At 36.7% G+C, this 11,022-nt stretch overlaps 1 non-coding gene across 1 annotated transcript; it reads right to left on the reverse strand.

Moving 5' to 3' along the window:
• Window positions 1-9,903: 9,903 nt before the first annotated feature.
• LOC116129423 lies at window positions 9,904-10,010 on the reverse strand. Its single transcript, XR_004127916.1, has one exon. It is a non-coding gene; the product is annotated as a small nucleolar RNA R71 (small nucleolar RNA).
• Between the last annotated feature and the right edge of the window lie 1,012 nt (window positions 10,011-11,022).

Here is an 11,022-nt window from a genome sequence, read left to right on the forward strand (position 1 = left end):
TAAGTATAGTTGTAATGGCAGAGAATAGAACACTGAAGGAATTCTCTATTCCCACAGTTGAAGGCAGTGGGTCGAGTATTACTAGACCGCGGTACAAGCCAACAACTTCGAGATAAAGCCGGTAATCATCCAGATGATCCAGCAGTCAGTTCAGTTCAAGGGTGATTTGAAGGAAGATCCAAATCTACACATTGCAAATTTTTTAGAGATTTGTGATACTTTCAAGTCAAACAGAGTGTCAGATGATGCATCAGATTGAGACTATTCCCATTTTCATTGGGAAAGCTAAGGGATGTTACTGCACTACCATCAGGAACAATCACCACATGGAATGATTGCACAGAATTCCTAACCAATTCGTTCCTCCAGCAAAGTCGCAAAGTTGAGAAATGACATCACATCATTCATTCAAGAAAGTCAGAATCATTGTATGAGGCTTGGGAGAGATACAAGAATTACTGAGAAGGTGTCCACATCATGGGTTGCCAGTTTGGATGCAAGTCCAAACATTTTCTAATGGATTAACAGGGAATGTGCAAACTATGGTGGATGTAGCCTCGGGAGGAGCATTACAGAATAAGACTTCGGAAGAAGTTCACGAGTTGCTTGAGGTTCTGGCAAGCAACATTATCAAAGACCTAATGAGAGGGTGCAACCGAAGAATATATGGGTCTTCATGAAGTTGATGCATATATTGTAGGAAACGACCCGTTGCGCAGCGGGAAATAAAAATTTTACAACCATGGATCATTCCTTAGAACCCAAAATCAAGGCACAAATTTTACAGTTTATTATTATATAAAAATCTGCAGAAAAAGTAAATCTAAAGTTTAGATTCATACCCACGTTGAAGGCTCCCACCATATTGTCTCTGAACGTGTTTGCTACCGATCCAAGTGTAGGATCGAACCAAAAGTCCACACGAAACAATCACCAAGAACCAAGGAGGGATTTGCTAGATCCTCCTTGGCCTTAAGAAATCAGAAGAACAAAAAGTATTTGATTTTGGCAACAACCAAAACTGGCTGGGAGAGTATTTGGGGTGCTGTATTTTTCTCTTTTTAATCAAAATGAAATAATGAAAACTCTTAGCAATTTTTCAACTAAAACTTTTATTTTATAGTGTTATTTTAGTTGACCTATTCCCATATGGAATAGGCTTGGGCTACAACCCAAACACCCTATGTTGCCAAACACTCCCAATTAGATATATTTTAATTCATCTATCTTCAATTAAAATCAATTATATTTAATTAACATTTACAATAATGATGATTTAATTAAATATGTGCGACACACATTTACCGTATTTCACTTATTTAATTTTCTAACAAATTAAATAAAGGCTACGACCCCAACAAATTTAATTGCACTGTGAAATTACCAAATACCTTTGCCTAAAAAGGTGAAAACACCCTTCTTTCTTCTTGCTCTAATTATCTTCTATGGTGTGACCCTAGGCTCCTCATCATACCGCAATGTATAGTATTGCAATTAACACCATTAATCGTCTCACTAATGCACATACCAAGATTGGCCCCTAGTAAGGCATCATGGCCATTCGATAGATTCAGATTCAACAAAGTAGCTACCTGTCAACGATACGTACCTACAATTTGATCCTTTTTTCATTCGTTATCTCACGAGACGAAGGCATAGAAATAGTGTCAACCTCGGTTACTCTCGATATTATGTATTCAATTTCTAGACCAATGTAACGCCCCACTTGAGGTACGCAGCTAAGTTATGGTGTATTGCTTGAATGTGTTTAGTTTTGCTTTTATTTGGGTTGATATATTGTTAATATTGGTTGGTGGCCCTTAGTTGAATTTTTGTTAAAGTTATTTTGAGAAAAATATGAAGAAAATCCCTTAACTTTCATTAGGGGTAAAATGGTCTTTTCACACTCAAAATTAGTTGAAATTGGGGGAGTGAAAAGAGATAGAATTTCATAGAGAATGCTTAAAAATGAGGGCATTATTGTAATTGACTAAGGGACATAGATGGAATTTCTAAGAAAGAGCAAGGGCAAAATGGGAAGACATGTGTAATTGTGAGTTAATAAGGGTTTGGGTCTAGAAAACCCTTCATTCTTCTTCTCCACCGCAACTTCTTCTCACCACTTCCTCTCAACTCTTTTTTTTCAACATTTCAAGATATTTTAAGAATTTACAGAGCTTTTTGAGTAGTTTGGGATAGAAACTTAATCTAAAGCACCCTAAGGTAAGGATTTTGCTTTGATGTGAAGTTTTGCTTATATATATATATATTTTGAAGTCTTAGGGTTTTATTGTTAAAGGTGTAGAGAAGGGCCAAGCTATCAAAGGAAAGAAAGTGTTAGTGAAATCTCTCCATTACAAGGTAAGTAAATCCAACCAAGTTGAGATTCAGAAAAGTAATGAGTAGATTTATTTTATTAGGTATATATATTTTATACATACTGAGAAATTGAGATAGAATGTGTGCTTAGTCATAGTTGTTGGATATGCTTAAATTATGAGAAGTGTTTTTGAGATGTGATGAAGTTGGAGGAGATTGAGTAATTTCTTTGGGAGTGATCTTTTATGCCAGGAACTATAGCTATGTGAGGGAGTTTCCTCTCATTTTGGATGGTGGAAGAGAGAGTAGAGTTATAGATATAGAGTTTGTGTACGCACATTAGTTTTTTGATGAAATGCCAAGTGAAAACTGCCCTGTCCAGCCATGACTTTCTGTGTGATCTTTGGGCATCTTACAGATTGAACTGGTTGAGACAAAACAAAAACGTTATAGCCCTGTCTCAAGCTTTACAACGAGACCAAAATTGTACAATTCAATGTGTATAACTCAAGTTATGCTCTTGAGTGTGACCTGTGCTGAATGACTATTTTGATGCAATATTGCATTTGTGCATTCATAAGTGCTCTAGTAAGAAACTTTAAGCATGAACCATCCTTAGCATTAATTGTGCATTGAGAAGTAGTTTGAGAAAGATTGAGAACTTTGTGAATGGGCTAACTCTAAAAGTAAAGAGAATGAGAAAAATCTAAGAATGGGTTGGTGCTTTGTGAACTCCACCCGGAAGTTATGAAGAATGAGTTGGTGCTTTGTGAACTCCACCTGGAAGTTATGAAGAATGGGTTGGTGCTTTGTGAACTCCACCCGGAAGTCACGAAGAGTGGGTTGGTGCTTTGTGAACTCCACCCGGCCATGCCTCCGGTAAGATGAGGCCGTGACATTCAAGTGACAAAGAATGAGAAAATATGAGAAAGAATAGAGGAAGAGAATGAGTAAAAGTCACGAAGAGTGGGTGGATGCTTTGTGATCTCCACTCAGCCGTGCCTCCAATAGGATGAGGTCGTGACATACAATAGAAAGTTAATAGAAAAGAGCTTTGTGAAAGAGAAATAGAAAGAGAAAATAAATGAGATGAGAAGAGTGTAAGGAAAGAATTACGAGAAAGAGTAACGGGGACAGACAAGTAGAGGATTTACTTACTGAGCATTATTTTGTGCTCACCACATTGTTTCTCTTTGTGTTTCCAGGATCTAGGTGAGGACGCAGTTGAATGGGGGTCAGCAAGCAAGGGGCAATAGCTACACTGTCCACTATTTTTGATAGCTTTTACAAATGATACCTTACTTTGTATAAAGAATGATTATATGTATTAAAAGAAAATTTTGGGCCCATTTACTTTTGCTAATATAAATGTATTTTACTTGATGTATTTCTATGAGTATCCTAGTATGAAGCAGTTACTACAACCAATGACCTGTATTATAATCCGGATAGAGCTACAACTCAATCCTACTGTGGCCACAGTTTTAGTGTCATTGCCATATACTAAATTGCGCCGTGAGATAACTTTTCCCGTACCCGGGAGTGATGAATCCTCTGTCTATCCACTATAGTCTTGATACACTCCTCGAATCAGCCAATCACCATCGTATTGACAGCTGTGAAAAGAACTACGTTAGGCTAGTTTCAAACTGCACCAATCGGTTCACAAGGCGCTCCAGTGATCTCAAGTCTAAGGATCACATGTACCACCATTCATTAGAGGATTTGTTCCATAGACACTAGGGTTACCATCCATATGGAATCCTCTAGTGGGTCAGTCCAGTGAACTTGCTACGGTATATCCGCCTACAACAAGCACCCGTGTGTTGCACCAGGTTGTCACCAAACAACCTTGACAAGTGAGATCAATCACTGCCTTTCGACAGGGTCGTTCAACACTATGATAGCCTTACCATATTTTCACGTCGAGCTAAAGCGGTAATCATCCAGATGATCCAGCAGTCAGTTCAGTTCAAGGGTGATTTGAAGGAAGATCCAAATCTACACATTGCAAATTTTTTAGAGATTTGTGATACTTTCAAGTCAACAGAGTGTAGATGATGCAATCAGATTGAGACTATTCCCATTTTCATTGAAGGATAAAGTAAGGGATGGTTACTGGCACTACCATCAGGAACAATCACCACATGGAATGATTTAGCACAAATTCCTAACCAAATTCGTTCCCAGCAAAGTCGGCAAAGTTGAGAAATGACACACACATTCATTCAAGAAGAGTCAGAATATGTATGAGGCTTGGGAGAGTACAAAGAATTACTGAGAAGGTGTCCACATCATGGGTTGCCAGTTGGATGCAAGTCCAAACATTTTAATGGATTAACAGTGAATGTGCAAACTATGGTGGATGTAGCCTCGGGAGGAGCATTACAGAATAAGATCGGAGTTCGAAGAAGTTCACGAGTTGCTTGAGGTTCTGGCAAGCAACAATTATCAAAGACCTAGAGAGGGTGCAACCGAAAATATATGGGTCTTCATGAAGTTGATGCTTTTGTTAGGAAACGACCCGGTTGCGCAGCGGAAAATAAAAATTTTACAACCATGGATCATCCTTAGAACCCCAAATCAAGGCACAAAATTTAAAGTTTATTATAATAAAGAATCTGCAGAAAAAGTAAATCTAGTTAGATTCATACCCACGTTGAAGGCTCCACCAATATTGTCTCTGAACGTGTTTGTACGATCCAAGTGTAGGATAACCAAGAAGTCCACACGAAGCAAATCACCAGAAACAAGGAGGGATTTGCTAGATCCCCTTTGCCTTAGAAATCAAGAAGAACAAAAAGTATTTGATTTTGGCAACAACCAAAACTGGCGTGGGAGAGTTTTGGGGTGCTGTATTTTCTCTTTTTTAATCAAATGAAATATGAAAAACTCTTAGCAATTTTCAACTAAAACTTTTATTTTATAGTGTTATTTAGTTGACCTATTCCATATGGAATAGGCTTGGGCTACAACCCAAACACCCTATGTTGCCAAACACTCCCAATTAGATATTATTTAATTCATCATATCTTCAATTAACAATTTAATATTTATTAAAATTTAACAATAATGATGATTTAATTAAATATGTGCGACCACACATTTAACCGTAATTTACTTATTTAATTTCTAACAAATTAAATAAAGGCTACGACCCCAACAAAATTAATGCACTGTGAAATACCAAAATAACTTTTTGCCTAAAAAGGTGAAAACACCCTTCTTTCTTCTTGCTCTTAAATTATCTTCTATTGTGTGACCCATAGGCTCCTCACATACCGGCAATGTATAGTATTGCAATTAACACCAATAATGTCCACTAATGCACATACCAAGATTGGCCCCTAGTAAGGCATCATGGCCATTCGATAGATTCAGATTCAACAATAGAGCTACTGTCAACGATACGATTACCGTACAATGATCCTTTTTCATTCGTTATCTCACGAGAGAAGGCATAGAAATAGTGTCAACCTTCGGTTACTCTCGATATTATGTATTCAATTTCTAGACCAATGTAACGCCCCACTTGAGGTACGCAGCTAAGTTATGGTGTATTGCTTGAATGTGTTGTTTTGCTTTTATTGGGTTGATATATGTGAATATTGGTTGGTTGGCCCTTGTTGAATTTTTGTAAAGTTATTTTGAGAAAAATATGAAGAAAATCCTTAAACTTTCATTAGGGGTAAAATGGTCTTTTCACTCAAAATTAGTTGAAATTGTGGGGAGTGAAAAGAGATAGAATTTCATAGAGAATGCATTAAAATGAGGGCATTATTGTAATTGACTAAGGGACATAGATGGAATTTCTAAGAAAGAGCAAGGGCAAAATGGGAAGAATGTGTTTATTGTGAGTTATAAGGGTTTGGGTCTAGAAAACCCTTCATTTCTTCTTCTCCACGCCAACTTCTTCTCACCACTTCCTCTCAACTCTTTTTTTTCACATTTCAAGATATTTAAGAATTTTACAGAGTTTTGAGTAGTTTGGGATAGAAACTAATCTAAAGCACCCTAAGGTAAGGATTTTGCTTTAGATGTGAAGTTTTGCTTATATATATAATATTTTGAAGTCTTAGGGTTTATTGTTTAAAGGTGTAGAGAAGGGCAAGCTATCAGGAAGGAAAAGTGTTAGTGAAATCTCTCCATTACAAGGTAAGTAAATCCAACCAAAGTTGAGATTCAAGAAAAGTAAATGAGTAGAGATTTATTTTAATTATGTATATATATTTATACATACTGAGAAATTGAGATGAGATGTGTGCTTAGTCATAGTTGTTGGATATGCTTTAATAGAGAAGTGTTTTTGAGATGTGATGAAGTTGGAGGAGATTGAGTAATTTCTTTGGGAGTGATCTTTTAGACAGGAACTATAGCTATGTGAGGGAGTTTCCTATTTTGGATGGTGGAAGAGAGGAGTAGAGTTATAGATAAAGTAGAGTTTGTGTACGCACATTAGTTTTTTGTGGAATGCCTAAGTGAAAAACTGCCCTGTCACAGCCATGACTTTCTGTGTGATCTTGGGCATCTTAAGATTGAACTGGGTTGAGACAAAACAAAAACGTTATAACCTGTCCTAAGCTTTACAACGAGACCAAAATTGTAGCAATTCAATGTGTATAACTCAAGTTATGCCTTCTTGAGTGTGACCTGTGCGAATGACTATTTTGATGCAATATTGCATTTGTGCATTTCATAAGTGCTCTAAGTAAGAACTTAAGCATGAACCCTCCTATTGCATTAATTGTGCATGAGAAGTAGTTTGAGAAAGAGTGAGAAACTTGTGAATGGGCTAACTACGTTCAGAGACAATATTGGTGGAGCCTCCAAATGTGGGTATGGTTTCTTAAATCTTGAACTGTTTTTCTGCAGATTTGATTATTTTATATAAACTGTGATTTTTGTACCCGGATCTTGGTTCTAAGGAAAGATCCATAAAGTTCATGTTTTTGTTTTTCGCTGCGTAACTGGGTTGTTTACTAACAGACATCTTGAGTGATGGTTGAGAAAGGAAGTGGGAGTTTGATTAAGTCTTAGTGTTTGCTTTAAGGAAACTAAGTTCTCTTGTTTGTTTATCCTTTCATTTCCTTTTGGAGCCCACTACTCGAGCCTAATGTTACAAGCTTGCAAAGATCTTTTGATTCTTAGCGATGTCTAATCCTTATTAGTGGAGAGTAGTTCGATATTTAGGCTTATGGAGTCTGCCACCATTTGATAAACTGTGCGTTTCTACATAAAATAATCTGGGAAGTCGAAAGGTGGATTGAAGTGGGGATTACCTAATCGGGGGACCAATAGAGAAAGATAGTCAATGTTACTTATAACTTCTTGGAGTGTTAAACATTTTTCTAGTAATAATTATTGCAACAACCTCTGAGATTTGTATAAATTCTAGGCAGTTTGTGTGTTGAGTTGAGTCTTATGTTTTCCTTTTTAATTGTTGTTAATTTTGCCGTTTAGCATTCATTTGGGTGTTTGTTGTTTTTCTTTCATTTTGTTTATACCTGATGCTTGGGGACGAGCATGTCTTTAGTTTGGGGGTATTTGATAATCTGAGAATTATACTGTTTTTATTAGGCTTTTAGGCTGGATTTTAGATACTTTTTAATTCATTTATGCCTGAATTGCTACTTAATTCTTTACATTTTGTGTTTCAGGCTAAAATGGACATTTTGAGCAAATAATGAGAGAATTGGAGTTTCTGGACTCAGAAGTAAGCGGATCTCAGAATTTAGGAGAGTTCTGAAGCAGAGTGAAGCACTATGAAGCTTGTTCCCATGGGAGAGCATCGAAGATCGAAGATTCAAGCAAAGAAGCAAGCAGAGGGCATTTTTGTAATTTTAGAATTCTTCATGGAGGTTTGCCACGGTGAAATGAGTCACGCACAAGAATCCATTTCACTTCGTAGCCGTGGCGAAGTCTACAGTTTTTAGTTTCTTTAAAACGTACAGTCTCGGTTTTAGGCAAAGTTTTAGGTTTTTGGGTGAGGTATAAAAGCAAAACTTTACCATTTTGAGAGGGAGTCACGTTTTCCTTAGTCTATAATAGCTTTTTCATCTTCTTAGTTTGATTTTTGATGAATTTGTGTTAAAAAGTGAGAAGATTTGGGATTAACTCCGATGGGTTCTTCAATTAGGGGAGATCTCTTGTCTTTTCTCTCATTTTTATTATGTTGAACTTTGTGTTTATGGTTTTTCTTGCTTATTGTATGGATTTAGCTATGACCTAACTCATTTTGGGTTAAGGTTTTGATGTAGTTCGGATTCTCATGGATTAAGCAATTGATTTTTATTATTTTCATTTGTTATTGCAATGATTGTGGGGTTATTCTGTTTTTAATGTTATTAATTGATGAATATGATGAGATTGAGAAATAATTCATGTTAAGCTTCTTGGGTAATCATCATTGTAGTATTAAATGCCAGAGATAGATTTAAGAATCAATGAAATCAATCTAGGATTCTAGGTGCTTAATGAGCTTAGAACTATTAATCTTCAATTTGTTGGGTGTGGAAGTTTAATAGGGAAAAGTAGGAAAACATATCTTGAGAAGGTATGTTTACAATTTAGAGAATTCGATTTACAATCAATGCATGTGAATATGGAAATAACATAATCTGTAGGTTTAATCCATAGAGTCCGAATGAAATCAAAACCCTACCCGTTGTTTTAAATTGATATTATCTTGTTTTTAATCATGCTTTCATAATTTAGCTTTGAATATTTAGAAATTTTGTTTTAGTTTTAAGTTTAATTTTCTCCCATTAATCCAAACAACTTGATTGCTCCAACTTGAAAACAGTAGAAAACTTAGTGCTTAGCAACCAATCCTCGTGGGAACGATACTCACTCATCATTTTATTACTTTGTGCGACTAGTGCACTTGCTATTTATGCATGTTGTAGTAACAACGCATCTAGTTTTTGGCGCCGTTGCCGGGGGTTGAGTTTTGTGTTAACATTTAAATTTTCTTGTGTTAGCTAGATTGGAGTGTTATTTTTACTTAATTGTTGTTTGTTTAATTTTCGTTATTTTCTTTGTTTGGTGTGATTTCACTCTTGCTATTTTTTTGTATAGTTTACGTGAAGAGCAAGATGTCAGCCAGTGGTTCCTGTTGATCCTGAGATTGAAAGAACCACTCGAAGACTGAACAGAGAAAGAAGAGAAAGAGAAACTACAGTTGAACCATAAGTAATAGTTGTAGAGATGGCAGAGAATAGAACACTGAAGGAATTCTCTATTCCCACAGTTGAAGGCAGTGGGTCGAGTATTACTAGACCAGCGGTACAAGCCAACAACTTCGAGATAAAGCCGGTAATCATCCAGATGATCCAGCAGTCAGTTCAGTTCAAGGGTGATTTGAAGGAAGATCCAAATCTACACATTGCAAATTTTTTAGAGATTTGTGATACTTTCAAGTCAAACAGAGTGTCAGATGATGCAATCAGATTGAGACTATTCCCATTTTCATTGAAGGATAAAGCTAAGGGATGGTTACTGGCACTACCATCAGGAACAATCACCACATGGAATGATTTAGCACAGAAATTCCTAACCAAATTCGTTCCTCCAGCAAAGTCGGCAAAGTTGAGAAATGACATCACATCATTCATTCAAGAAGAGTCAGAATCATTGTATGAGGCTTGGGAGAGATACAAAGAATTACTGAGAAGGTGTCCACATCATGGGTTGCCAGTTTGGATGCAAGTCCAAACATTTTCTAATGGATTAACAGTGAATGTGCAAACTATGGTGGATGTAGCCTCGGGAGGAGCATTACAGAATAAGACTTCGGAAGAAGTTCACGAGTTGCTTGAGGTTCTGGCAAGCAACAATTATCAAAGACCTAATGAGAGGGTGCAACCGAAGAAATATATGGGTCTTCATGAAGTTGATGCATATATTGTTAGGAAACGACCCGGTTGCGCAGCGGAAAATAAAAATTTTACAACCATGGATCATTCCTTAGAACCCAAAATCAAGGCACAAATTTTACAGTTTATTATTATATAAAGAATCTGCAGAAAAAGTAAATCTAAAGTTTAGATTCATACCCACGTTGAAGGCTCCACCAATATTGTCTCTGAACGTGTTTGCTACCGATCCAAGTGTAGGATCGAACCAAGAAGTCCACACGAAGACAATCACCAAGAACCAAGGAGGGATTTGCTAGATCCTCCTTGGCCTTAAGAAATCAAGAAGAACAAAAAGTATTTGATTTTGGCAACAACCAAAACTGGCGTGGGAGAGTATTTGGGGTGCTGTATTTTTCTCTTTTTAATCAAAATGAAATAATGAAAACTCTTAGCAATTTTTCAACTANCATGAATTCTTCCACCAAACATTCTACAATAGTCCACGTGATGGACTTCTAACGGGATCTAAACGAGTTTTCCAACGGTGTCATACAGGCCCCATAACTCTTCCCGGATCAAAAGTTACCGTTGTCTGAATGAACCATGCTCATTTAAGCGCTTTGGGCTTTACACATAGACTTCTAATGTTCATCCTAGTTCAATGAATTCATCTACCAGATGGTCTACATTTGTGCACTCGACAGGCTTTGAATAAGCTTTCCAACAGTATCTTATAGGCCCTGTAACTCTTCTCGGATCAAAGTTATGGCCATCTACTTTTGACGAGCTTTGAATGAGCTTTCCAATGGTATCTTACAGGCCCCGTAACTCTTCTCGAATAAAAAGT

This window comes from Pistacia vera, unplaced genomic scaffold (assembly GCF_008641045.1).
Source record: "Pistacia vera cultivar Batoury unplaced genomic scaffold, PisVer_v2 Contig211, whole genome shotgun sequence".
In the NCBI taxonomy this organism is placed as follows: Eukaryota; Viridiplantae; Streptophyta; class Magnoliopsida; order Sapindales; family Anacardiaceae; genus Pistacia; species Pistacia vera.